The 13,993-nt window shown below is 37.4% G+C and overlaps 1 long non-coding RNA gene across 1 annotated transcript; it reads left to right on the plus strand.

Annotated features, from left to right (window-relative positions):
* The first annotated feature begins 11,510 nt into the window (after positions 1 to 11,510).
* On the plus strand, positions 11,511 to 12,381 carry LOC118765557. Its single transcript, XR_005001419.1, has 2 exons — positions 11,511 to 11,668; positions 11,832 to 12,381. It is a non-coding gene; the product is annotated as an uncharacterized LOC118765557 (long non-coding RNA).
* Positions 12,382 to 13,993: the final 1,612 nt, after the last annotated feature.

Consider the following 13,993-nt stretch of genomic DNA (forward strand, 5'->3'; position numbering starts at 1 on the left):
CTATACAGCCTTGGCTTTTTATCTCATTATGTTGACATAGAACCAATGTTGAGCCCTTTATTCACAATATTACTGAATCTGCAACTTAACTATGGTTTGTCTATAGCATTTATTCAGTATTACCTGACACCTTTGGGTCTCAATGACACCATTATCTCTTATATATATTTATATGTATATGTATGTATGTATCATTTAATGTACGAAGTATTAAAATGAGCACTACTAATCATTTCTTGTCATTAAAACATGTGGTTGAACAGGTTTTCATAATGTGCCTTGTCTCCAAACATTCTTTGGGCTCTGAACACATGTTTTGATCTATTTGAAAATTAGGATACTGGTACATGAGAAACTATGAGAAAACAGCCTGCCTAACAAGTGTCTTAATGGCAAGAAACTATTGATAGCTCTTGTTTTAATACTCTGAACATTAAATGATATTCATCTCTCAATGGATGGAATACCATTTTGTTGATCTCACCTTAACAGAACAGCAAATTATGTGGTGGTGGTTGGGGATGGAGGTTGTGTGTATTTTGTGAGGACTTAGAAATTTCTGGTTTGCTACCCAGGTGCAGATTTGACCAGCCAGAGTAGGTTAGACTCTAAGTCATGGTAAAGGTAAGAAAGACAGAAGATGGAGAACTGTAATAGAAAAATCCTGCAGTCTGATGGTCATTGTGTTTGGGGAAAACATTTGCACTAACTTTTTGCTATCGGCATTTCCAAATATTGTGGTTGATCCTACACAAACCTTCACTACTGAAAACAAATCTTTAATGTCCTGATAGGTTGCAATTGACAAGCGAACACACACGCACACATAAAGTAAAGTGAGTAGCCACATCAAAGTGGCAGATGAATGCTACTATTAGTTTAACCCCAAGCGGATTCTCCACCAGCTGGTTTTCGGTGCAAGCTTTGCACCTTTTATATACAATATATCACTAGTAGAGGGAACAAACCCCTACTACCTTCCAGCAGCTGACAGGATTGCAAGACTGTTTAGTATGCATTACTACTGTATCTCTTCCTGAGATTTTATAACTAGCTATTTTGTTTCTTGCAAATCAATGACCGATGGTCACTTTGTTTACAGTATATCACTGGCAGAAGTGGATCTTAGCTATCATTCCACTGTGCAGGTGCACGTGGCTGATGTGAGCCAAATAGCTCAAAACTGGCTGGTCCTGTGATCCTGTCAGCTGCTGGAGGGTAGTAATGGTTCATTCCCCCTGCTAGCGATATATTGTATATAAAGGGTGCAGAGCTCATACCGAAAACCACCTGGCGGAGAATCTGCCTGGGGTTAAACTAGTAGTACCATTCACCTGCCACTCTGATGTGGCATCTCTATTTACTGTTTAGTATACATTACTTATTCTATCTCTTCTTGAGATTTTATGACTAGCTACTTTGCTTATATATATGTATAATCATCATTTAATATCCACATTTCTATGCTTCCATGGGTCAGATGGAATTTGTTGTTGTTGTTTGTGTGTGTGTGCACGCATGTATCATTATTCATCATTCACAGAAGTATTTAGTGTTTCTGCTTAACCACTCTTCAGCAATCACCTTTTGCTCCCTACCCCCTAACCTTTTCTTTATTACTTATTTCTTTCATTCTCTTTCCTCGCTCTGTCTGTCTGTCTCTCTCTCTCTCTATATATATATATATATATATGTATCTTACTATCTTTATAGTTTAACTTCTGTTAAATGTTCTTCTATTGATGTTTATCTTTTTCAGATCTTGTTATTCCCAGTTTTCTCTTCCTGCCATTTTTCCTTCTTCCCCTGACTTTATTCACATACCCTCTTCACTCCTCCCTATTTCACTCCCATCCTCATCTTTTTTTCTCTCCCTCTCTCCTCCCTCTCTCTAGTGAAGGAATCATTGACTGATGAATTCTAAATTTAGACAATTTTGGAAATGTACCAATGTGTTTTGAAAATGTTTGGAATTAAAGAATATAAATGTGTATATATATTTGTGTGTGTGTGGATGTGAGTATTTATGTGTAGGTGTCAAATCTGCCAGTGCTATTAAGGATAGGATTTCATTATCATCTCTATAAAATGCTTTCATTGATTTGTGACTCAGCCTCTCATAACTGTAGTTCAATCTTAACCTGTGCATGAAGGATCTGTCTCCTGTTACATGAACTAAGCTGAAGGCTAGCCATTGGCATATTAAAACCGGAGACTTTGGGTAAATGGGTGTCATTAGTTTTGGCTAACAGTTCACCTAAAAGAAGTAAAACTCGTATTGCAAACTTCCATGGCCCTGCAGTTTTACTCACCATTCAGAAGAGTTAAGAGGGTAAACCCTAATTTATACCCAGTGCCAGAGTCCTAAGAAATCAATGTGGTGAATTTTATTAATCTTTTGTTTGCTATCTCCTGCAGCCAGCGAGACAACTATTTATAAAGGTTTTCATATCAATGGACATTAATATTAAAGGTGAAGAGGTTGGAACTATTTCCCTCTGCCATGACTTTCCTCATCATAATACACACGTAAAACATTTGAGAGGGACGTCTTTAATTTTCTTTTCTCTCACAGCTCCTTCAGTGAAGAATGAATCATGAACTAACAATAACAGGTGACAACAAAGTTGCATTTATAAACTCAGTATAGGAGTGGGGCTTGGATTAACAACTGGTCTTTGCTCAGTCATCATTGAATTTTGCCAGGCATCCAAGTTACATCGGATGTCTGGCAACATCCAATGTAATTTGAAAATTCTTTTTAGGATAGCACTGCCTACTCTGATTTCGAAAAACTGTCTGCAAGCAATAATAAATCTCTGAACTGTTTACATCTCGTTCAGAGATTTATTATTGACTGCCTACTCTATAATCAAGGAAAGACCTAGTAAAGGTAGCCTAAACATCACCAGCCCCAAGATGCAGCTGGTAGCCCAGGCTAACATGCAGGTGAGATTTAAATAGTTCATGCTTGATGAAGTTTGGCAGGTTGTTTATGTACTACTTCAAGTTGGGCAATGTTTTTAGATAGTATGTTGTGTTGTGGGCTCAGTTATGGCTTCTGCATTTGTTTACACTTGTTTCTTTATCATATGCAACGCTCCAGTTGTTACTAGTATTGTTTTTTTACTTTTATGCTCCATATCTTGAATATTTCCGTTTTGAGATCTTTGTATACAAGATATGCTGGAGGTTTCTTCATGGACTCATATGACAGGGAATTCAGTTTAGGATTGACATCAAAGAAACTGACTATTATAACATTCAGTCACCATCAGAAAGTTAAAATTCCCCTATGACTGCATGACTCATTTCTTCACTTTTGTATGAAGAACACAGCACTTTCAAATAACCCTGCAGTGTGGTTGATATTAAGAAGGGCATCCAGTGGTAAAAAAAATCCTGCCAAAACAGACACTGAAAACTGGTGCAGTCTTCTGCCTAACCAGCTCTTGTCAAACCATCTGTCCAACCTGTGCCAGCAGGGAAAGCAGATGTTAAATTATGGTGATGATGGTGATGATTATAATGATGAAATAGAGAAGCAGAAAAATTTTTAGGAAATAATTAAAATGATGTGTACTCTGTTTTACAGGTGTATTTTATGTCATTTGCTTCCAACTATCATCATTTAATGCTCAATTTACTATACCTGCATGAACTAAATGGAATTTGCTGAGGCATATTTTCTATGGCTTGATACTTTTCCTATCACCTGTTTCCTTGCAAGTTAATATTTCCCAAGGTCAGACAGGTTTCTCCCAGAAGACTGGAAATAAACAACACTTGCATGACTATGATGCTTGTTTACAACCATAATATGACAGCAAACCAAGGATATACACACTCACAAACATGGAGAGAGGGGGAGAGAGAGAGAAAAACAAGAGAAGATACATTTATAATTATATACAAGTATATAACATGTTGACAGTGACCAACTGTCTGTGTTTCCGACAACTCAAACATTGTTCATTATTGAAGTATGGAAGATGGAAAAATATTTATTCAACTTTGAAAATATAAGTAAAGTGATTAATTAGTCAATGTACTTGTGTACAGTAATTAGTTTTTCTATGTATCTTCATTAGTCATGCTTCAGTTACTATGAGTAATTAAACAAAGTTATTCTCTCAGCAAGACATGCCATGGTCAGACTCTTCCAGAGAGAGAAAGAGAGAGACAAACAGACAGACACACACACACATGCACACACTCTAATAGATAGACAGACTGACAAACAGACGTACAGATGTTGATATAAAGAGAAAGAGAGTGAGAGAGATATAAAAGAAATATTGAAATGACATCATTTTCTTTAAATACTCAACTCAGCTAATTTACAGAAACTGCTACATCTTCCATTGTATTATAATATCACACAAGATAACAAATGAAATAAGGTTTTCTACATAATAACAAATGATAATGATTAATATTGGTACCTTTGTCATCATCATCATTATTCTCCTCCCCTTCTTATTCACTGGGGGAAATGCTTAGTGGCATTTCATCTGTCCCTATTTTCTGAGTTCAATTTCTGCCAAGATTGACTTTGCTTTCATCTTTTCAGGGTCGATAAAGTAAGTAACAGTGAAACACTGGGATCAATGTAATCAACTAGCCCCCTCCCCAAAAAATTCAGGCCTTGTACCTAAAGTAGAGAGAATAATAATAACAATAATAATAATAATAATTATTATTATTATTATTATTATTATTATTAAGGCAGTGAGCTGGCAGAATCGTTAGTATGCTGGGCAAAAATGCTTAGCAGCATTTCATCTGTCTTTACATTCAGAGTTCAAATTCCATCAAGGTCAACTTTCATCCTTTCGATAAATTGAGTACCAGTTAAGTACTGGGGGTGTTGTAATCAACAATTCCCGAAATTGCTGGCCTTGTGGCAAAATTTGAAACTATTATCATCATCATCATCATCATTATTATTATTATTATTCCTTCATAACACAGTATAGGTAAAAATGCACCTTAGTTTTTAGTCATCTGTCAAGTCACAACAAGGACCTCAGACAGATAATGCTTTCCTTAAGATGCCTGCTGTGCCCAATAAGGCTGCCTTTTTGCAAGACATCAATCTTGCATGGGACTTCTAGTTGCCTTAAGAAGCCTTGAAGTTTCAATGGGATTGAGCCCAACTCTCCGATCACCACTGGTATCACATTTACATTACCCTCTCGCATTCCATACAGTCTTGCCATTTCCAATTTCAATTCGGAGTACTTGGTGATTTTTTGCAACCTCTTTACTGTCATTTGGTATGGCTATGTCAGTATTTGCCTCTCTTATTCAATTATCATTATTATTATTATTTCATATTTTCAGGCAAATTTTTACTGCATCACCTGGTACATCTCCCAATCCCTGAAGTGGGTGCCGCATTATGCTCCTGTTTTTTTGCTCACAGTGGGAAGTACAAGTCACTTCTCATTTGTTTCATTATGGAGATTAACTTGAGTCTTTTGTTGTATTAGTGCTTGTACTGTGTGTTGTGTGTGTGTGTTTGTAATGTGAGCGGTGTTAGTATTCTGTTGGGTGTCCATCTTGTAGAGTACATGTAATGTGGGTTGTTTATTTTATTTGATACTTCATGTATTTGTCGATTGCTTTATTTGGGCTATGCTATTGAATTGATAATGTCTTGTACCAGATGTGGGCTGCTCCTAGGAGGGTTATTTTTTGAAAAACTCCTACCTCTACTGGTGACAAAGAGCCTCTCGCTCAGAGTGAAAGGTAGACTGTATGATGCATATGAGGGAGCTGCTATGCTACATGGCAGTTAAACATGGCCAATGACTGCTAAAGACATGCGTAGGCTTGAAAGAAATGAAGCTAGTATAATCCGCTGGATGTGTAATATCAGTGTGCACACACAACAGAGTGTAAGCAACCTAAGAGAAATGTTAAACATAACAAGCTTCAGATGTGGTGTGCAAGAGAGACAACTGTGCTGGTATAGTCATGTGCTACGTATGGATGAGAGGAGCTGTGTGAAGAATTGGAAGGAACCCATGGAAGAGGGAGACCTAAAAAGACATGAAATGAAGTGGTGAAGCATGACCTTCAAATGTTGGGCCTCACAGGGGTGATGGCAAGAGACTGAAACCTCTGGAGATATGCTGCGATTGAGTAGACCAGCAAGTAAAATGAGGTCACAGCCATAGCCTATACCAGTGTCACACAACCAGCCCATTTAAAAAGTACCTTTGACTCGTTGGGTGACATGCTGTGCTTGAGGAAACCTATTGAGTTAAGTAAAATCAGAAATCAAAATTGGAAATTGTTGTGGCTGATGCTTGTGCTGCCTGACTGGCTCTCATGCTGCTGGCACGCAATAAGCACCATTCATGTGTGGGTCATTGCCAGTGCTGCCTGACTGGCTCCCTGTGCCAGTGGCACATAAAAAGCAAGATTATTCCCAGCCCAAGATTATTATGTCTGGGTAATTCACTTCAGTTTCTTTGTCAGTTTGAACAGTCATATCTCACTTGATTGTGTCCCAGTCATTGTTGTGCACCTTAATTGGCGCATGTTTATGCCATGTCTTGTTTGTTTTTATGTTGTACTTTTGGCATATTGCCCAGTCAATATAACAGCCTGCTTGGACATATCTGTATAAATATTCAGATTTGGCTACAACTGAGTAGCCAGACATGATGTGGTCAACTATCTCATTGCGCTTGTTGCTCATTCTGAATTTGGCCTAAGAGCTTGTTTTCATTATTTTGCTTTTATAGTTATTTGTTGTCAGGCATTCCTTTTGTGCAGTGAGAATTATTCCTATTTTTACTTTTAGTCCAAAGCGTTTCAGCCATTGCTGGCTTTCACTTCAGCTCATTTCATCTCAGTCAAGTCTTGCAGGGCATTGGTCAAGGAGTGATTTTTCTCTACATTTCTTCTTTATTATGTTTTGTAGTTCTGTTTTTATGTTGTTTTTTTTTGTTTCTTTAATTATTTCTGTGTTGTCATCTGAGTTTGGTGTTTCAGTGCAATTTATTTCTGCTTTGTATTCTGTCATTTCTGTGTGTACAGAGAAAGTGTTTTATTTTTCATATTTCTTTGTTATATGTAAAAGTAACCCATTTTTTAAAGAATTCTTCTAATTCAACTGTTGTTACTTTATAGTAGTTCTCTGCTTTATGCTTCATCCTCCTTCAGAGTAGGGTAGATATATTTTGGGGTGGTGAATTTGGCAAGCTGTGAATAGTTTTCTGATTTTTCTATCTGAGTTTCTCAATTAACTCATCTTCCAGTTTATTATATTGAAGCTGTAATTTATGATTGATATGGCTAGCATTTTTATCCTTACTAGCTTTGAGTTCAAGGCTCAATATTAGTCTAACTCTTCTGCTTTACTCTCTCCTAACTTTCTCTTTCATTTCTATGTTGTATTTTTGCTATTTCATTTATTCCTAGATATTTTCATGAGAGATTGTGGTCTAAGTCCCTGGTTTCTGTATCTATGTAAAGTGCAGTGTTTTTAGTGCTGATTAATTTGCCTCTTCTGAATGCCACTTTGGCACATTTGTCCAATTCCATTCTCATCCACTCGTCTTTGCTGAAACTATGGACAATATTTAGGTTTTCCTGTTCACTGGATATTCATAGTAAAATATTTTAATTTTCACTATTATTGTTATCCTCTTCACTTTATCACAGGTTTTCTTGGAGCTCCTAGTGTGTTGCATGCGTAGCACAGCCTATGGTATCATGCTATCCATTCTTTTCAGCTATCTAATACTTACTTGATTATTCTGGCCATGCCAAGGAGGTAAACCTTTTGTGACAGTTCTACTGGGAACTGTATTCCAATTTCCTTTATATTCTCTTGATGTCTTCTGATACTGTTCCCAAGGACACAACAATAATTGGCACTATCTTCACCTTCTTCATTTTCCATAGCCAGGCTATTCCGTACTTAAGAAGGTTGTGTCTATCTACCTTTTTGTCTTCCTTAACTATTTGCGGGTCAAAGGGGCATGCGACATCAACTATATAGCATATGTGGTGCACCTTGTCCATCACCACTAGGTCAGGTATGTTATTCTCTAGCATCTGATCTGTTTGGATTGAGAAATCCTAAAGGATTTTGCTAGTCTCCGACTCTGCCACTCTCTGCAGTCTATTATTATTATTATTGAGTGAGAGAGCAGTGCATGCCATCAAAGTGACACTGGGGTAAAATATACGAAGCCCAATATACTCATCATGACTACCCGTCTGATAAAGGTACACCAGGCACATGCATCACAACCATATGTGCGCGACATGGTGATCTCAATCAAGATAAACAGCACATGACCTTGCAGGTGGGGCCCAGTTAGAATTTTCTTCAGGTTGAGTAGCCCATCCCGCTCAAAAGGTCCCTGAATAAGGATTGTTTAAGGATGTTGAAAGAACCACCCATGTTTCCAGAGGTGAACTATTCAAACCCCAAAGAATCCCTCTCAACACATGGCTATGATGCTCCCCCACTACTTCTGCTCGTGATCAGAGTTGCACATATCGTCAGCCACTAAGGGACATGCTCGACTGGTTAAGGTCAAACAACTGACAAGCAAATCTGTGGTATTGAGCAGAATATTTGCTGTAGCCCATTATTGTTATTATTATTATTATTGAGGGAGCTGGCAGACTCATTAGCACACTTGGTGAAATAATTAGTGGTACTTCATCTGCCACTAAGTTCTGAGTTCACATTCTGGAGAGGTCAGCTTTGCCTTTCATCCTTTCAGTTTCAATAAATTAAGCACCGGTAAAACACCAGGGTCGATGTTATCAACTAGTCCACTCCTCCAAAATTTCAGGCCTTGTATCTTTTGTAGAAAAGATTATTAATATTAGCATTCTTATTATTATCATTATTATCCTCTCTTTTTGTGAGTTATTTATGTCACACTTCAGCTCCATGCCTCAGCTTAGAGAGGCAATACTTTTCTCAACAAGTGTGCCATTCTAAGTATTGCTGCCAACTGAATACTTCCTATTAAGTTTGATATTTGAAGTTTTTGATGCCAGAATATTGCTTTCTTTGAGATGGTCCCCAAAGCATCAGTCACATGAGTATCACACTCACTTCCTTTGCAATATTCAGTAAGTATATCTATGTTGATGAAGGTCTATTCTTTGGTCTCCTTTTGTGGGCAAGTGATATCTGATTTGTTTATTGCCCACAAGGGGCTAAACATAGAGGGGACAAGCAAGGAAAGACAAAGGGATTAAGTCGATTACATCGACACCAGTGCGTAACTGGTACTTAATTTATCGACCTCGAAAGGATGAAAGGCAAAGTCGACCTTGGCGGAATTTGAACTCAGAATGTAACAGCAGACGAAATACTGCTAAGCATTTCACCTGGCATGCTGACGTTTCTGCCAGCTCGCCGCCTGGGCAAGTGATATCTGGTTGGTTATGTTGCAGCTTCATATCTGTCTAGATTGACATATGCCATGTGAGTTTCCCCTGAGCATTCTATGCTACTGGCAAAAGTTGGTGAGCATGCTACTTGTTGGAACATTCTAGCTGATACTTCCTGCCCAGTTCTCAGTGCATTTGCACTGACACTTTGTCATGACATATTTTGTACTCCTTTTGGGACAACTTTGAACATCCACCAATTATATGTCTGTCACAGAGGATATTTTAGAATAATTTACACTAAGGTGATACTGCTCTCATATCAATGCTATACTTAACTGAATTGGTTCATAAAGCTTGTTCTTGAGTAACAAGAACCAGTCCTTTTATCAATTTCTTTTAAAAACCATGACATAACCATCTCCGGGATTCTTCAACAGTTTCATACAGTGTTTGCTGAAAAAAAACTCTCCATGTAGGAGTTTTTCATTCCATTTGATGATTTTTTTCTTTATTAGTCCTCATACTGTACTCCTGAATGGTCTCAACATTGTCATTGACCACCTTCACACTCAGTGCAGCCTGCAACATTCTTTTATCATTATTCCTCAGTAAGGCATGCAAGGACTGGATTTCCTTCATAACACTATCCTCTATTCCAATCAATCTTCTTCCGCCTTCTTTTCTAGGTAAATAAAACCATGTTATGTTACTTCTAGTATGAAGGCACCAATGCAGAGCCCCTGTCTTTTTAGTCTTTCTATCCATAGTTACCGGTTCTTTTGTCCACTCCACAACTCCTGTGCAGTAACACACCACACCTACAGCCCAAGTGCTGATTCCTCTAATCATGTTCCCTCCATTTAACTTGGATTTACATAACATTTTTCACTCTTCTAGTAAATTCAGAAGAATTTTTTTCCTTCATCTTGATGTTCATTATCTGGCCTCATTGTACAACACCAAGATACTGGTAACCCTCTCCATTCACTTCCCATATGTGCTCATCATCTGGAAGTTATACTCCACTATTGTCTACTTTTCACCCTCTTCTCAGTTCAATATCAGTGCATTTATTTTGATTAAATATCATCTGATTGTCATATGAGAAAATTCATACAGTTTGAATAAGGAACTCCAGTTTATCTCAGCTGGCTCTATAATGTTTCAAATTATTCATAAACAGCAGTTGGTTAACTGGTCTCACATTTTCCTGCTGTTTGTAGCCACTCTCATCTTCTTCAGAGACAAGGAGAGCAGCAACATACTAACAAAAAAACAGCAATTGTGAGATAAGGTCTTCTTGAATGATTCCCCTGCTGCTGTCAACTTGTCCAGTTTCCTCTCTACCGGCTGTCATACTGTTTTTGAATAAATACATTATATTTTTAGCTGCCCTAACCATCTCCATGAGTGAGGAACCATATAATATCCTTTCTTATAGTCAATCAAAGCTATTAATAGGCTTGTCAAACTTCTCTTGACAATTCCTTAAAATTGCCTTATCTATTAGCAAATGATCCTTTTTTTCAAGTGATCCCTTCCAGCAGCTTTTCTGTTTATCCAAAAGCAGTTAGTTTCTTTCAAGATGGTCATACAATTTCTTTCCTATAAATTAAGTTAGAAGTTTCCACATCATAGGTAAACAAGCAATCAGATGATAGTTACTGGATGTGACACCCTTGGTTGGATGCTTCTGAATCAACACTGTTCTTCTTTGACCCTTTCGTTACTATATTTCTGTGTTTCAATTAATTTCTAACATAATCATAAATTTAGTCTGGTTTCATTAAACAACTATAACTTTTTTATTTATCAATATATTAATGTGATTTTTGGAAGATAATTTAATGAAAGGTTCTCAACCAATCCTATACCATAACTTTTGTCACAAAGTGAATCTAATTGCAGGTAGATGCAGGTAAATTCAACAAAATATAAAATTATTAAAATTTTTGTTCAAACATCGCTATAGAAAATGGGTTATTAGCTAATATTCAATTGGGTATACAACAAAATTTTACAATAGAAGAGTTGTGCACATTACTGGATTCATTAGGTGAATTTAAACACACAAAAGACAGGTGTACCACGAAGGTATAAGTAGAACGAAAGACTGGAATTTGTCTGTGAAGAAAACTAGAAAACAAAATAGACACACACCATCAACTAGATTAAATAAGCTCTCCCATATACATAGATACACTGATACAATAATGCATAGATACATACATAGATACAATAATGATTTACAAAAGAAATTAATCAAAATTCGTCACTCTCCTTACAGGTAAATTAAAATAACAAGTAAATTAAAATTACACAAAGAAAAATAAAAACGAAGTAAATTTGAAAATATTTATAAAATCAAATCACACATATATACAAATCAAACAATATTCCTATCGTGAAAACTTGTAAAGCACCCTGCTCTACATAATGCAACCTTGCAGAATGCACATTGGAAAGTTGTTTCAACAGCCCTTCCACTAGGCGCTTTCCTTTTTTGATGAAGGCATTCGCGACACTGCTTTTTGGGACCCTTGATTTTTTCTAATTTATGGAGATCGGCTGAATTCAGAGGGATATCCCTCTGGCAGGCTTTGCTTTTTCTTCCTACAGTTATTTATTTTTTTTTTTTTTGGAATAACCAGCTCTTAGTTGCGTTGCTACATCTGCTCGGAACTGCAAATGGTCGCATCGCTTCCAAGCCGGTCCCGATTTGGTATATAGTATAAACGCATTAATAATACTCATATTTACTATATACCAAACCAGGTATCACCACCATTTATTCCCCGGTCCGCCAACTGGATAGTAAGACACCATCTGATTCAGCCGATCTACACCACCCATGCACCTGTTATAATCGAGGTTCATAAACAGCGTGCCATTTTCATCCACATGTGGCCGTGCACAGGTAGACAGAAAATTGATCTGCCTCTTATCTCTGTATGCAGTCGCTAGCAAATTTCCTTTCTGCCGTTGAATTATTTCACCTTTTTTTTTAATTTTGCTTTTTTTATATCCAATGGCAGTCCTTTTCTAATAGCGATCACACAAGCACATGTATGTATTGCCACAGTATCTAAATTTTCCGCGAGCTTGACCGAACTGAAAAATCGGTCAAAAAATAGTATACGGCTCTGGTTATGGATGGAAGTGATAAATTCCAGACCACATTGTACCCTCGGCCATGCTGACTTACATAATTGTCTCTTTTGCCTGTATAAAATTCAAATCTTGAGCAGTACCCAGTACTTGATTCGCAAATCTTCCAAACTTTGATCCCCCATTTTGTGGGCTTTCCGGGCATATACTGTTGAAAACGTACTCGGCCTTTATAGCCCACCATACCCTCATCAATTGATAAACATCTCCCCCGTTTATAAACAGTTTTATATGTGTTTTGAACACAGTCAATAAGGGGTCTTATTTTAAATAAGGGATCAAAGCCTGGTTCTCCACGTACTGGTGTAATGCTCGTGTCTCTTACATGTAAATATTGGGTCAATTTTAAAAATTGTGTCCTCGATACATACTCGTCTCGAAAGGGCTCATCGCTATTCCAGTAATTTGTTATTCTGGGTAACTTTCTGATACCCATAATAATATTTATGGCAAAATAGGCCTTAATTTCATTTAAGGTTGTGGGAAACCACAAACTATCCTTTCTTTCACTTTGTTTACATTTAGCGTAATGGTTCGTTTCCGCCGTAATGAGTTCAAATAGACTCATTGGAAAAAGTTTTAAAAAATAGTCTATCGCTTTGCTCTCCTGGGAAAGACTGTGGCTTGGTCCAGTTTCTTCAGAAAAATCACTAGAAGAAACAGTTTTTAAATTTTCACTCCATTCAGGAGCCAATACATTTTCTTCATCGCTGTTGGAGCTCTTGGAATCACTGCTCTCACTTTCCGAAAATGAAACATCGGATTCATTTTCAAATACCACGTGCTTTTTTTTTTTCAGTCATAAAGTTAGATTTATCAAGGTCTTCAGTAGAAAATCCTTCGAATTCTGACTCGCTGCTTGACAGAATGAAATTTGTATCCATTTTTTGTCAGAATTACAAATTTAAAAAATACAACAGGAACAAATTTGGGAAAAAATCTCCAAAAATTCACGGAATCAAAATTACACCTCGATCGTTCAACAAAACTGTAGATGAACTGTTTACGAAGTATAATCACGTGTTTTCACGAATGTACTAACTAGATTTGCTCTTTTACTCTTTTACTTGTTTCAGTCATTTGACTGCGGCCATGCTGGAGCACCACCTTTTAGTACTTATTCTATCGGTCTCTTTTTGCCGAACCGCTAAGTGACGGGGACGTAAACACACCAGCATCGGTTGTCAAGCAATGCAAGGGGGACAAACACAGACACACAAACACACACACATATACATATATATACATATATACGACAGGCTTCTTTCAGTTTCCGTCTACCAAATCCACTCACAAGGCATTGGTCGGCCCGGGGCTATAGCAGAAGACACTTGCCCAAGATGCCACGCAGTGGGACTGAACCCGCAACCGTGTGGTTGGTTAGCAAGCTACTTACCACACAGCCACTCCTGCTCTGATATTCTCATTTAAATATGAATAGGTG

The sequence above is a fragment of the Octopus sinensis genome, linkage group LG12, assembly GCF_006345805.1.
Source record: "Octopus sinensis linkage group LG12, ASM634580v1, whole genome shotgun sequence".
Taxonomy (NCBI): domain Eukaryota; kingdom Metazoa; phylum Mollusca; class Cephalopoda; order Octopoda; family Octopodidae; genus Octopus; species Octopus sinensis.